This window comes from Papaver somniferum, chromosome 8 (assembly GCF_003573695.1).
Source record: "Papaver somniferum cultivar HN1 chromosome 8, ASM357369v1, whole genome shotgun sequence".
Taxonomy (NCBI): Eukaryota; Viridiplantae; Streptophyta; class Magnoliopsida; order Ranunculales; family Papaveraceae; genus Papaver; species Papaver somniferum.
The window spans coordinates 13,428,536-13,445,011 of NC_039365.1; the positions used below are offsets into that span (position 1 = coordinate 13,428,536).

At 39.6% G+C, this 16,476-nt stretch overlaps 1 pseudogene; it reads right to left on the minus strand.

Moving 5' to 3' along the window:
- Positions 1 to 1,690: 1,690 nt before the first annotated feature.
- LOC113305125 lies at positions 1,691 to 5,123 on the minus strand (annotated as a pseudogene).
- Positions 5,124 to 16,476: the final 11,353 nt, after the last annotated feature.

Below are 16,476 nucleotides of genomic sequence, written 5' to 3' on the forward strand. Positions count from 1 at the left end.
TTGTCGGTCGAAGAAAGGGTCGCTGTTTGAGCGTCATTTTCAACTATGACGTGTCCCCGTGGGTCGTTGAAAATATTATATCAACGACCGACTTTAACGGTCAACCTTTATGACTGTCATCAATCAGTCATAGATATAAATCTTAATATAAAAAAAAAATAGATTCAGATTGGTTGTCTGGCCTGACTAAATCTGAAATCAAACAGAAATGAAACTCAAATTAGAATTCAAATGACAATCAAATGAAACTCAAATTAGAATTCAAATGAGAATCAAATGAAAACCAAATTCAAACCAAATAAAAATGAGAATCAAATTAAACTTGCACACAAATAATCATTCAATTTAACATTCATTGGTTCATTGGTTTCAAATTACACAAAAGATTAAAATCTGTTGTTCTGACCAGTGCAATATGTAGTTCTAGGATTCGATTACAAAACAATGAACTAAAAAACTATTGATTAAACATCAAAATTATAAACTCCGATGATGATGAAGAACTTATTCCTACTTCATAATGGTGTACCTGCACAGAAAAATCCATCAGCTGATTAATGTGGGGAGGTCACAATACTCAAGAAAATGCTTATAAAAACAATAACCATTGCCATGCACATGAGAGGACAGTGATCTATAAAGGTGGGTATCCTAACCAATATGATGTCAATCTCTTTACCTTCCTCTGTCCAACATCGACACAACGGCACAAACATAACTAGTTCATTAATTCACGACCTTGACATATCTCGAGCACAAGATACAAAATGGGTTATACATGGAATCCTAATGTAAGAATGGCAATAGGAATTGCATGTAAGATTGCAGAGAGGCTCCAAGATGAATAACCAAAAGAACTCAACAGCTTTGTTCTTCCTACTGATAAACCAGTTGCTATTAGCGCAGTGATTGAGAAAAGCATGAGGAAACAAAGAAACCTATTTTTTGAATCAAAGGCTTTAAATGGGAAAAACCCTATTACAATCCCAACCAGAAGACGAAACAAAGCATGAGCTACAACAAAATTCATCCATGAAAACCACTGAATCAGAACCGATAGCAGAAACACAAGCAACAATCAAAGAAAAACTCAAGGAGGATAAAAAGTGCAAAGTTATGAAGATGAGTACAAATTCCTCATAGATCAGTCAAGCATATATTGTTAGCATGTTTGGTTTCATCTTCTAAATAAATACGACAAATGAACAAACTAATATATGAGAGACTGCAAAACCAACATAACCCTTTAACAGGAAGTAAGATCTACCAATATATTCATCGAGTTTTACGAAGACAAGCAAGCGGCAGCAGCAATATAGTGAGATAGACAAATTGTAATAACAAGTCCCTTGTACTGAACTAAGAGCAAGGTAGGGGTCTCTTTAGACAACTAACAGCTCTTTTCAACATGATTAGGAGCTTCTCTCAGTAAACCCATGTTTTCATTCATTACCATATATAATGATAAGATCAGGTTATTGGTTCTTTGACGTTTATAAATACAAGCTCATCATGTGCTACCACTGCACCACAAGATCAGTTCAATTTCACACTATTCAAGGAAATGAAATTACTAAGCGAAGCACCATGAGTACGGTTATGACGAACAAATAAGTTGAACTAAAAAAAATGTGATGGAAAAATGGGATTATACTAATTCTTAAGGAGAATATATAGCATGTCACGGATATATCAAACTTCAAAAGGAACACAATTCTAACAAAAGAAGTTTGAATTACAATTGAAGCATGCTAACCAGTGGAATCAACAGAAAGAAAGTATAGAGCACTCTATAAATTACTTTTACAGCATAGAGTGCAACTGAATTAACCCGTTCAGAAACCACTAGCACCGTTTTAAATCAAAAAACACTGCTATCAAAGTAATACCAATATATTGATGCAGTGTTGCATCATAATGCTGTATTATATACATCGCATGTGGGTTTCTACAAGATAAATGAGACATAAAAAATGCTACTGTAGAAACTCAGGTTTTTAACCTTCTGATCCAGGACTAGATTTCCAGGTAATAATAAGAAGTTGATTTCAAAGTGATACTTAGCTTCACTTTGAAATAAGTCAAAGCTTTTGCAGTTGGCATTGATGTTGTACCATTTTATCTCCTCTTCAACTTGGTACTCCGCTCTATAAGGAGCAAGCACCTGCCACCAAAATAAAAGAAAGAATGCCAAATTTTAGCCTTTCAAATTGAGAAACCGACACATGATGTATTATTCAAATGATATGTTTCATAAGGTTAAATGATGTCATAGTACAACTAACGAGAATAATTAAAAGAAAAGATAAATGTAATCTAATAACATCTTTCTGTTATAACATATAATAATAGGAAGGCGTAAAATAAGAGGGCCAGTTACATTGAAACCTTGTCTTTCCCATTGTAATCAGCCTTAACAAGCTTTGAGTAGTCTATATGAACTCTACCCTCCTTAAGAGTTTCAACAACATCAACGAAATCATCTGTAAGAGCCTCGTGTCTATTAGAAAAAGCAATCATCAATATTTAAGAAACAAATAAAAACAGTTGACAAAGCATCCATGGAGCCTTCTAAACTAATATAGAAAGACCAAGAAATATGAGACCTAGTGAAAAGCTTTAAGAAATTACCAGTCCTGGCAAATGTTTATCCGCGATAAGAAGCCCAAAACCTAAGCTCCGGGATATTGCTAGGATTTTCAAAAAGTTCAGCGTCTAAAGTATTCTCGTCCTGTTTTAGCTTCTTGAAGGTTTATATCCTGCAACAAACCAATAATGGTTAGGCCATCTCTCTTTCTAAATAATTAGAAGTGAACAACACAAATTCAAGAGGTTTTTACACATTCAATTTTCTTTATTGAAGAAAAAGATACCTCTCGCATCTTTTCAATTTTGGGGTTGGGGTAGGGGTATCTGACATTAATTTCTGTTGACACTGCAATGGTACGTATAAGCAAAAGTAGTACTCAGTAGAAGGAAGTGAAATTTGATTATCAGATTTTCATATGCAATTACTTAAAGCGAAAACAGTATACCCCGTAACTAATTATTAATCCATGTCCTCTAAACATTCATATGCAATATGCAATTACTTAAAGCAAAGACTTCAGTGAATCATACTTGAAGAGGTTGCTTTTCATGTATCTTCAGCTAGAGAAATAAAAGACCAAACAATTTATGTGCTCCATTGAAGAGGTTACTTAAAGCACATGCCAAAGCCAGTGACCAACTGCCACATGACATGAGGAACTTCATGTCTAAAACTTAAGAGATTCTTAAAATGCATCATGATTTCCAATCAAAATATACTGACCATTGAAGACAGTTCCTTTCAAGGTGGGTAATGAGGATATAATTCGCATATAATCCAATATCTGCAAGTTGGCTATCCATATTATCCACCAGAACTTGGTATGTAACAAGGTTGGGCGAGCAACTGACACCAACAAGTATCGGATAAGTAAATATTTAAAAGCAATTATGTATGCATGAAGAGAGAGAGGGACACCAACAAAGTACACTTCCACAGTTTCTTTCACCAAATAATACTGCTTACTTATGGTTAATGAACCGAGAACCATTCCCACACCGTGTTGCATCAATGACATGGGACATAGTTCCTCCTTCAACTAATTCACTCATGACGTCGATGTGAGAGTTAATGTGATACAGATAGCTGCAACCTTCCTTGTCATACCTAAAATTTCAAAATAGTTCAAGCAGGATTAGCAAAAAAAAAACTACAGGTAAGTAGAAGAAACTTTGATTGCTTCAATTATCCCTCAGACCTCTTGGTTGCCTCCTGATCATTTAGAACTTCCCCAATGTACTCACACACAAATGTTCCACGTGAAATTGCTTCACCAGCTCTGACTGCCAAACCCTGTGAAAAACACATGTAAAAGGTTTATCTAGAATTAATGACATGATGAGATCATATCCAGAGTGGTACCTTTTTTTCCGTTTCAAAAATCTCTAATCTGACCTTCACCCCATTTTGCAAAATCTTATTCCGACAATTCTTGTCGCAACCGCACATTGAGTTGCACTCATAGACTGGGTATATGTCCTGTGTGATTTAATGAAAAATCAAAATCTCTCCCTTACAAAAACAAGTGAAGCTCAGAAATTTAATCTACGAAGAAAATAAAATATTCTAGCAGCGGCCATAAAGCTACCTTTAAAATAATTCGACCATCTTCATCATATGGAAATCTATCATGCATTGTTGACCATTAATATCCTCAGCAGCTTCATAGTCATTGTCAAAGAGGTACACATGATCACAGGCATCTGCTGAACAGGTTGAGTGTGGGAAAGAACAGCCCAACTGTGAACTCTGCGAAGAAAAAAATACCCTGTGTCAAATTGACCAATGTATAAACAATGTTACGCAGGTGAGCAACTGATACATCAAACATAAAAACTAAGAAAACCCAGTACTCAAAAACTTAAACCCACCTCACAAACAAGAAAAATATCAAACATAGACATATCAATCGAATAAAACACAAAAAAATACCAAGAGAACAACGTTAATTAAGCAATTGAAGATGGGGGTTAAATCCTTCTTTGCGAAGTTGCAACAACTGTTTTCCTCGACCTAAAAGACTCAGATAAAACAAACCAAAAAAAATCAACTGCCAGTTAAGGTTAAAGATCAAAATAAAATTATAATTATATTGCAACCCATATCTCAGATCTCTTCAACAAAATCAGTAGAGTTGGAGTTCTATTTGAACCTTCAAATCAAAAATTCCCAAATCAAGCAAGAACAATAGATACAAAAAAATAATTAGGGCTACTAATCTACAATAAATTGGAAATTATATGCTGATGTTCTATCTTAGAACATATCAAGATTGACAAAATGTGAAAACGAAACAATAAATCCATCGATACAAAATCAGTTTCTGCAAAACCCATTAAACAACTAACCTAACATTAGAACACTCGGTTACAAAAGAGTATTTTAGAACCCCAATTCTAACCCATAGCCAAAACCCCCAAATTCAGAAATTGAAATCTTAACAAAAAAAAAAATCGATACATTATACCTGATGAAATTGATGCTCAAGATCGCAACGAGAATGATGATTTAAATAAGAAAATGCTAAAATGGTTTAGGATAAAGCTTTGATTTCTAATAGTGATTTGCAATCTGTGAAGTAGAAACAAAGATTTTTATTCTAGGGTTCTTGGGGTTTCGTTGATTTTCTGTATGCAAACCAAATCAAGGGAGAAGATGAAGAAGGTGTTGTTGTGCTGATGGAAGTAGTGGATGGTGGTTGTGTGGTCTGTGGTGGTGATGGAAGTGAAGAAGAAAAGATAGCTGCAGTCTCTCTCTCGAACAGAAGAGAAAAAAGAGAAAGAGAAATGATATGATATTAGGGAGAAATAATAGAGGGATGAAGAGATAAGGAGAACGGGGAGAATGACTGCCTTGAAAATTGAACCACAGAAAGTACTGGGCTCGTTGGTCACAGTGTGGGTCGGTGAAAACGGTATAAAATAATAATAAATATTTTAATTCACCGACCAACTTTGGCGCTACTAGCAGTGGTCCGAATTTTTAATTAGATCTTAGACCGTCTTGACCGGTTCATGATCAATTGACCGCCATTTAGAATCGCGGGTGTGGGTTAGTAAATCCCCCTTTTCCACTAGTGATATTTCCCTGGTACTCATATACTTCATGCTACTATCAAAACAAACTACTCTTGGAGTTGAAAAGGACTTCAGAAGCAAATACAGTTCATCAAAAATCATACCAGATGGAGATTGGGAAATGGAATTAAAATAAAAATCTGGAGAGATGTGTGGATTACTAGCTTAGATCATCCTCCTATACCAAAATAAGGTGTTTAGACAGTGAACAATTTATCTGGGTGTAAGAATTGTTTATTCAAGATAGCAGGCAGTGAAATATACCATATTAAATCACTTGTTCGATTCAGATACAGAAAATCTAATAAGCAATATGAGAATTCCTAGTGTTGTGGAGGATAAACTTGTTTGGATTCTTACAAGAAATGAAAATTTCACTCTAAAGTCTGCATATAACAAGCTACATGAAGATAGTCTTGGTAATCTACTGATATCCCAGAAGATTGGAAACTCAAATACAAGCTGGAAACAATTTTGGAGCATTGATACTTGGCCTAGAGTTAAGCACTTCTGGTGGAAAGTACTTACTGATATTCTACCAACAAAACAACGACTCTCAAGAAACTGCAGTTATACTAATCGGTTATGCCCACTCTGCAATCAAGTTGATGAATCACTCCTGCACATTCTCTTCTTCTGTCTATTTTCAAGAGCAGTCTGGATGCAAATCCCTGGTGGAGCAGCACTGCTAGCCACAGTACAAAATGATGTCACTATGGCTTTTGAACTTTGGCTGAATCAATCTGCTAATATCTTTTCTCATGTACCTAACCTGCAATGCATTATGATAGCATCCTGGACAATATGGAATCAAAGATGTGAAATAAACTTTCAGAACACAAAGGCTGATCCCATTGCCACTACCAAGAGAGCAATAATCTTTGCCAACTTCATGGATAAAATCAGTAGCAGGAATAGAGTAAATCAGAATACAACCACACTAGCTACTACTACAGAACCTACTTGGAATCCACCAGCTCATCCAGATCATACTATTAATTGTGATGCTTCTTTTGATCATAATACAGGACTAACTGGTGTTGCTCTTATCATTCGTGATTTTACAGCGAAATGGTGTTGAGGAAAATCAAAATGCTATGCAGGAGTAAGGGACTCGGAAAGCGCGGAATGTCTTGATTTTTCTGATGCTGTCAACTGGAGTCTTGCATTGAACTTTATGCACATTGTTTTTTAAACTGATCTCAATAATATAGAAGGCTATATCAACAACAGAACTTCAGGGATTGCTTGGGAGAATGAAGATATTTTGCTAGAAGCAATGAATAAGTTAACTACAATTCCTAATTGGAAGTGCAATTTCATTCCTAGAATATGTAATAAGTCTGCTGATAGATTAGCTTAATACAGCAGGAGAAATGGTGTAACTCAGACATGGTTTGATCAACCACCTAAACAAATTGAAAAACAGTTATTGTTGGATATGGGAGTATTCCCAAATTAATAAAATTCATTATTTGCATCAAAAAAAAATGTTATTGAGTTGGAAAAAAAAATCCCATGCATCAGGTACTGTCAATTCTTGTCTTCTCCTGAGTATACATCTTCTTTCTTTATCAACTTGAATAATCTATTTTGGGGTTGGATTAAGATGATAACAATAGTGATGATGGATGTCTTTATTGTATTGTACTGCTACTATCAATTAGACCAATATATATGATTGTTTTTAGCTTGGGTTGAAGATAATAATCTAACTTAAAAGTGTGCCCATATATGTTGTTTTAGCGCTGTTGTATGAGTTTGACCTTTACGACAAAGTCTTGAGAAATGTAATTACTGCAAACCTCAACCCTGAAGTGAAGTCATCAAATACTCTTATTTTTCAACTGAAAATGAAAGTAGTCCAATTCTTGTTTGCTTGTTTGAGAGCTGGTATGGATGTTAGATTTGTGCTTCAATTGAGAGGGGTACTTGGTTGTACAACAGTGTTTCCTCTAGATATGTATACACATAATTCATCATCTGCCATGTATCGAGGGAACAATACGTGGAAGGCACCTAAGCATGGTACATCAAGGTATGATGCCACGTCTCAACATCCAAGGGGCATCTGTCATCTACATCCATCCATCATAAGACCCATCCAACGATAGAGGATAAAGGGGCACAGAAGAATGAGCTACCGTGAAGTACCGTATAAGGTCAAGAGGTTTACTTTACTCCATCCCGAGGAAGATCCAAGATCAAGGGTAGGGATGGATTTGGCAGACAGATGTGACAATGGAACCAAACAGCCGCCTGACGCGTGCAGGCTACCCCAACCACCCGCATTAAATGACACAAGTATGGGATACGTGTCAACATCCTATGGAGAAGGAGGAGGTTCACCTACGTTTCTGCATAATACCGTTGGGAGACGATGGATCAGAACGAAGGTATCGTCGGAATGACACATTAACCTAGACGATAAAGACTGTTGTAATCCAAGGACGGGACCCACATAAGAAACTTATATATACCCCTCTCCACTAAGAGAGAAGGGGTCGACCATTTTTTAGTTAAAGTTAAAGAGAGCTAGAGAGAGAGAAACTGTAAGAGTAAGTATGAGTTCTTTTTATTCCCTAGCTTCGTCCCCCACTCAAAGTCATTTGACTATCTTTGTAATCACTGAATATATAGTGCAACACCAACCTCCGTGGATGTAGGCCTTAGTGCCGAACCACGTAAATCTGCGTCTCATTTACATTCTGTACCTTTAACATTTGTATTCTTTACTTTATGCATCTTTTAAGTGATCATAGGATTCCATATGAAATAAGAAGCAAGGACGAGACCTTAGGCTCAGGGCTCATCTTATTTTTTTATATGAATTTAGTCATATCACTGTCATTTTGACAGCCTTGCTATGATTGCGAACCTTGTTTGTGGACACGAAGATACCATCGTTATTTATGTGCCCACAATCTGGCGCTAGAAACAGGGACTCTTGTCCCGGTAAAAGATTTATTTTTCCCTGTGATTTTACTTTTTGGCTCTCAGCGCTATTCCCCATATAATAGTGTTTTGAGAAGCTTATGTTTAAGTTTTGATCAGCTTATCATCGTTTTCTCTGAAAAAACCTGTTAGATCTATGTTTTTCTTTAGATCAGCGTATACTTTTGCAAAGCCTTCTAGATTTGTGTTTTCCTTTAAGATCAGCGTTTACTTTTTCAAAGAGCATTCCAGATTTGTGTTTTCCTTGAACAAAAACCTTTTTAGATCTATATTTTTCCTTGCGGGCAATAAATATGTTACCCCACGTATTTTCCTTGACAAAACCTTTCATTTAAGTTTTTATCATCCTCACGTATTTTCTAACAAACGCGCGTCGAACTTAGGCGTTCATATATAAAACCCTTGGACTTGTCATTTTTCAAAAAGTATTTCTAAACCTGTCGGTAGATCTATGTTTACAATTGTCGGATCTACGTTTTCCCCTGTTTTATTTCTCGAGATGTGTTCTCTTTGAAAACTTTTAAATGTACACTAAGGTTTATGCCCTTTCCTTTGAACAAACTTTGCTAACCAAACCGACGTGGATTCGGTTTCTTCGATTACGTCTTATTTTTACAGATTATCAAAGGTGGAGAAAACGAAGGAAGTGGGAAAAACCAAATCATCGTCAAAAGAAACACCAAGAACTACCCCAGTTGTGACCCGCAGCAAGCAAAAAGGTGAGAAATCGAAGGTAGCCAACCATAAGCAAGATGCCACGGAGATCACCTCACCATTGGATGCTAACGCCGTAGCGGCAGCGGCTCTCAAAGATGTAGCAGCCAAAGCCGATGCAGCAAAGACGATGGCAGTTGCCCGAATTCATGAACAACGGGAAGGGTTTGCAGAGTCGGCGGTGCAGCAACCCGCCTTCAGAATGCCGCCAAAAAATGACCAAAACCAAGCTCTACCAGCTACTCAACCCTTGCTTACAGCAAACCAGCAGGCGCCCCCACGCATGTTACTGCCAGTAGTTACTACCGGGACCCAAAACCAAGGATCGAACCATACCCCTCAACTGATGGCAGAGCTCGAAGAGTTAAAGAAGAACCAGCAGGTATACGCAGATGCAGTGGCATTACTGGCTCGGTAAAATCAGGAGCTCAAGGATAGGATCTCCCGAAGCATAGGAGCGGCACGCCAACATGACGAAGAAAATTCAAAGGCATCGGAGACCAATCGTGACCGAAGAATCATCGTGACAAACACCAACAATCCGGAACCATTAGACCGAAGTCCAGCCATAGGAAATAGATTATCCGATCCAGACTATGTCCCCGGAGATTCAGATTATTTCGTTAGAGAGAACCGAAGGGCTGGACGATCCACAAGCAGGGAGGACCACCAACGGGAAATGGAGGATCTTCGTGCTTAGATGATGGCTGAAATCAAACAACTAAAAGCAAGAGAAGGAGGAGTAAGACTAGATGAGGTGATGAGGGAAGCCAACACCACACCACTGACTCCGCATTTAGCCAAAGCTGTCATTCCTCAGAAGTGCCCTATCCCAGCATTCGAGTGTTACGATGGATCCAGCGATCCTGCATCCCACCTCCGGTACTACAACGCATTTTAGCACGATGGGATCAGGACGATGCGGTCCTCTGCAGATACTTCCCTTCGAGCTTGAAAGGGTCAGCACTATCCTGGTTCGATAACCTACCACCAAACTCCATCGACTCTTACAGCTATCTCACCGGGAAATTCCTGAGAACTTACATGTACAACAAGGCCGTCAACACAGGAATGGACAAGCTTTTCTCGCTGGCAAACGCGTACAAAGACACCATCAGAGAATATACAAATAGATGGCACAGAATCTGTCAAGCAATAGGGAACGCAGATCCGGTGGTTACCATTAACTGCTACAAATAGGGATTAGATAGGATGAGCCCGTTGTTCGTCAATATCCATGGAAGTGTGCCCACAACCGAAGGAGATCTTCGATTCATCATCGAGAAACACGCCCGATTGGAATAAATTCAGCGAGAAAATCCGAGGGCCCAAACACAGAGATCGCATCGAACCAACTCAGTGGAACAAGCCAGCGGATCCAAAAGGGGTAAATCAGCGGAACCTATTAACGAAGATAGAAGAGGACGAAGGGATGATCGTCGACGTGACGACCGAAAATTCGAAGACCAAGTCTTTACGAAGCTCAACACCAACTACACTCGCATCCCAAGGGAGATTAAGGATCGAGAGAACTTAGAGTGGCCTTGGTCCAAAGGAAAGCAACCACCACGGTCCGAGAAATCTAGAGACTACTGTGATTACCACTTCTTCAACGGGCATCAGACTGAAAAGTGCAAGAACCTCAAAATAATTATCCAGAAACTGATTGACGCTGGTGACCTCAAACAGTACGTTCAGAAGGCAGAAATCGATGACAGGGGAAAACGAAGCAAGCAAGTACAACTACCCGAGGGAAACCGAACACTCAATACTATTTCATGCTCCGAATCCAAAGGACCCTCTCTGACTGCCAAGGTAGGAAAAAGATTGATGAAACAATTCGAGGACTACTGCGAGCTATACAAGATCGACGGGGTCTAAGTTGATGAGCACGAAGAATGGATGAACGCACCAATGACATTTGACGCCGAGGATATCGAAGAATACATGGAGGATCACAATGACCCTCTAGTTCTTACTTTGCCTGTAACGGGATGTAACATCAGGAAGATATTGATTGACGGTGGAAGCTCCGTCAATGTTTTGTTCTATGATACGTTCAAACAAATGGAATTGAATGATGAGAAACTGATGTCTTCTTATTATACCATCTACGGGTTCAACGAGCACCAATGAAGCCCCTAGGAGACATTGTGTTAGAAGTAGAGGCAGGACCAATTAAGGTAGAGACTCGATTTAGTGTGGTAGACGCTCCTTCTCCCTACAATGCCATCATCGGTCAAGATGAGTCCACAAACTCAAAGGAGTAGAAGCAACGTATAGCCAATACCTTAGATTCCCGACGCCCGAAGGGGTAATGGAAATTAAAGGAGATCATATCACCGCCCGAGAATGCCAAACCTTTCCAAATCAACTCAATAATGAACAATATGAGCAACGGAAGTCTCAAAGAAGAAAAAACAAAGCGGCTGCTAGAGAGAAAGCAATTGACCTTTATCTTGAAGAAATCTCAGAAAAAATTTTGACGAAGGAAAGCATCGTTCTAAATACCGAAGCATGTATCTCCACGGCTAAAGGGGCTGAAGAGCCTTCCAAATAGCAATTAAAGAACATCCCTCTCCTAAGGGAACCGAAGCCTACATTCACACCTGTAGAACCCACGAAGGAGATCAACATAGGGACCGAAGAAAACCCTAGGATGATCAAGATAGGTACTCTAATGGACGAGGAACGATAAGCGGCCCTAACAAGGCTACTAACGGAGTATGCAGACATATTTACATGGAAACTAGAAGATATTACAGGAATCGATCCAAGGATATTCCAACACGAGCTTCGCATAAAGCCATGAACGACCACTTTTAGACAGAAGGTACGAAAAGTGGCACCATAGTACCACCAGACGATCGAGAAAGAGCTCCGTAAGCGGTTGGAGGCAGGATTCATTAAGGAAGTGAAGCACCCAACTTGGATTTCAAACATGGTCATCGTGCCGAAGAATAACGGAGGAGTAAGGATATGCATCGACTTCACCAATCTCAATAAAGTATGCCCAAAGAACAGTTATCCACTCCCGAGCATTGACCAATTGGTAGAAGCTGTTGAAGGATACGAAGAACTGTCCTTTATGGATGGATACTCTGGTTACAACCAGGTATCCCTGGAAGAAGAAGATCAACAACACACAGTGTTCTACACCCCGCATGACCTCTATTGTTATACACGAATGCCCTTCGGGCTGAGAAACGCAGGGGAAACATACCATAGAATGGTTGATGCTATCTTCAAAGCATGGATTGGGAACACTCTAGAAGTTTATGTCGATGACATGCTTGTCAAGAGTGATATGCGCAAAAACCACCACCAAAACTTGAGAGGCATCTTCGACGCCATGAGGAAGCACAACATGAAAGTGAATCCAGAAAAATGTACGTTCGGCGTCACATCGGGAAAGTTCCTTGGATATCTAGTGACGAAGAGGGGCATCGAAGTCGATCCTCCCAAAATCCAGGCCATTGTGGAAATGCCATCCCAAAGAACCTAAAGGAGGTATAAAATCTTAACGGATCACTGGAGGCACTAGGAAGATTTATCGCCATATCGTCGGACAAATGCAAGCACTTCTTCAACATACTCAAGAAAGGAAGTAAATTCGCATGGACCGCTGAATATGAAGAAGCTTTCCAAAAGATTAAGGAATACCTAGTCTCAATCCCGATCCTCCAGAAGCCCGATCCTGGTGAAGTACTGGCCCTTTACATAGCAGTAACTGAAGATGCAGTCAGTGCGGTATTGGTCAAAACCAACACGAAGGTTGAACAACCAATTTACTACGTCAGCAAAACTCACAATCCGGTGGAAAGAAACTACACGAAGATTGAACAACTCATACTAGCATTAGTATGGGAAACCCAAAAGCTGAGAACCTATTTCCTAACCCATTATGTTTGTGTCCCTTGTAAGGCACCGCTGGAGGCTATTCTAAAAAACGCTGGGAAAGTGGGAAGATAGCAAAGTGGAATACTCATATTGATCAATTCAATATCATCCACGAGATCCAAACTGCACGAAAATTACAAGTCTTGGCGGATTTTTTAGCAGACTTACCCTTGGACAATGATGAAGAGGTGAAGGACATCCCAGAAGTAGCATAGGACGATAAAGATCTGGTCGATGTACTCGAGTCATCAAGTCAAATACGATGGGAGGTCTTCGTTGATGGATCAAGGAACAGAGAAGGAGCAGGCATATGCATCGTAATTACCACCCCAACTGGAGATAGGATCGTACATGCACTAAGACTGGAATTCAAGGGGCATACCAACAACATCGTGGAATACGAAGCCGTGGTACATGCCCTACGGTTGATAATAGAACTGGGAATAACGGACGTACGCCTAACAACTGATTCTCAATTAGTCATTCGACAAGTAGAGCTGGAATACAAAGTTTATGATGAGACCCTCTCAGCATACATGGCTCTAGTCCAGACCCGAGCATCACAGATACCCAGCATAAAGTTCCAACATCTATGTAGAAGGGACCTTAGGCATGCCGATGCCTTAGCATACATATCATCTATGCTAAGGGATGAAAGTGTCGAAGCCATCAAGGTAACAAGGGTACATGATCCTTCGATCACTCCACAACAATCCTTTGCTACCCATCCTGAAGACTATGTAGGGGAAGACATAGTCAATGATGATGCATGAGAAGATACCCATGATGACTTCGTCGAAGATAATTTCTTATCAAGAGCAAACAAAGACGAAGACTTCAGCAATGAAGAAGTCTGGAGAACCGAAATCCATCTGTTCCTTGAAGAAGGAACGCTTTCTGAGGACTTGAAGCAAGCCTGAAAGATACAATCAAAGACGAGAAGATACGATCTTCGTGACGGAATTCTTTATAAGAAGTCCTTCCTCGGATCTTTATTGCATTGTTTATCTAGGGAAAAAAACCATCGTATCCTAAAGGACATCCACTATGGGGACGAAGGTAACAACAACGTCATGAGGTCACTAGCCGACAAAGCTAAGATGCAAGGGTATTACTGGCCAACGATGATACGAGACGCAGCTAAGATGTCCAGAAGATGCGAAGAATTTCAGCGTTTTGCTAAAAGAATCCACGCCCCGACAACAAAGCTAAATTCCGTAGACAGCCCGTGGTCATTTTCGAAATGAGGAATAGACATCGTCGGACCTCTGATCGAAGGGTCAAGAAAAACACAAATCTTGATCGTATCCACGGATTACTTTAGCAAGTGGGTGGAGGCCAAAGCTCTGGCCAGAATCAGAGACGCAGACGTATTCACATTCATTTTTCAAACATCATTTGCAGGTTCGGCATCCCCGCAGAAATTTTTTCCGACAATGGAAAGAAGCTACAAGGAAAGAACATAGACATGCTTTTTAATACCTTCAAGATCAGGAAGAACAAATCAACTCCCATCTACGCCCAAAGTAACGAACAGGCTGAAGCCACGAACAAGACTCTGGATCTTATCCTCAAGAAATCGTTAGATGAACACAAGGGTCGATGGTGTGAACAGCTGCATAATGTGCTATGGGCATACCGAACCACACGCAGATCCGCCACCGGTGAATCTCCGTTCATCCTTACTTATGGAGCCGAAGCTGTTATTCCAACGGAAATCATCATGCTAACCACGAAGACCGAAGCTTGGGAGAAGAACCTAACAGCGGATATGATGTTGGAAAGGCTCGACGACCTGGAAGAACGAAGGGAGACAGCGTTGCAACGAATGGAGAATTACCAACGAAGGTTGGCTAGAGAGTACAATAAGAAAGTTAAGCTTAGGAATTTCGTAGAAGGGCGGTATGTGCTAAGAACTATACCGCAATATCAATGAGAGAAAAATTGGGGCAAGTTAGCACCGACATGGGGTGGGCCATTTATCATACATGACATCGCGGGGAACGGATCCTACTACCCGCGTAATCTGAAAGGAGAAGTCCTCAGGCACCCTTGGAGTGCAAAATACCTCACACCATACTACCCATGAAGCAATGCAGTTATGCGCTTGCATGAAGAGTACCAGAAAAAGAAGAAGCTGGCGTACCCGCTTGACATGTTTCTATCTCTGGTCGAGGAGTAGCAGACCTCATCGTACCAATCAAACAATTCTTTTGCAAAAACTCTATTGGAGAAAGTAATTATATACGATCTCTCAGGACTCCCCTATCAGTGTCCATAAGTGTAGGGCCATGGGGAAGGATTCTAGTAGAAAGAGATACCCAACCAATTAATAAAGCAGCGGCTCGGTAGAATGGGTGCATGCAAATAGTTTGATAACGCACCACATATCTGAGAGCACCGCATTAACCTCCACCGTTTGGTAACCCTCTGGCGGGTTAGCCTGAACTTGAATTTGGCCCTTAGACCAAGAAAAATTAGGGTGGTTCCTTTAACCAGGGTTATATGTATCTGAATATGGATCAAATCTCCAATGGTTTTCAAACCTAGAGTTGTTATAAAGAGCATGGGCTTGCTCTTCGTATCTAACATGGTTTGACCCTTGATTCATTTCTAAGGCCTCATAATCGACTCTATCGACTCTATGGATATGATTTCTAGGTATTTATGGTTCTCTTATTGAAGCCTATTGCCTAGTTTTCTCAGCTAACTCGATGAACTCGATAAAACATTCATCTGGGTCTTGATGGGTAAATTCTCCACCACTAATTGTTTCTACCTGCATACGGGTTTCACTATCAAGTCCCTTATATAAAATTTGGGCCAATTGGGATTTTTCAAAGCCGTGATGTGAACACTGGTATAACAATTCACTAAACCTTTATACATAATTATGAATTTTTTCACCTAATTTATGCTTAAAGGTTTGGATAGACTGACGAATAGCAACAGTCTTATGGTGTGGGTAGAATTTCTTAACAAATAACTCTACAATACCATCCCATATGGTAATTTTTTTAGAAGGAATAACATGATACCACTCTTTGGCTTTCTCGTGGAGAGAGAAGCGAAACAAACGTAACCTAAGCACATATTTGGAGACACTCAGATAGTTCATTGTAGATCATTTCAAAGTCTCTTATGTGGGTATATGAGTTCTCATTATCTAACCTCCTAAAGGTACGAAGCATGACAATAGTCTCAGGTCTAATATCAAATTGGACCGTAGAAGCTGGTATA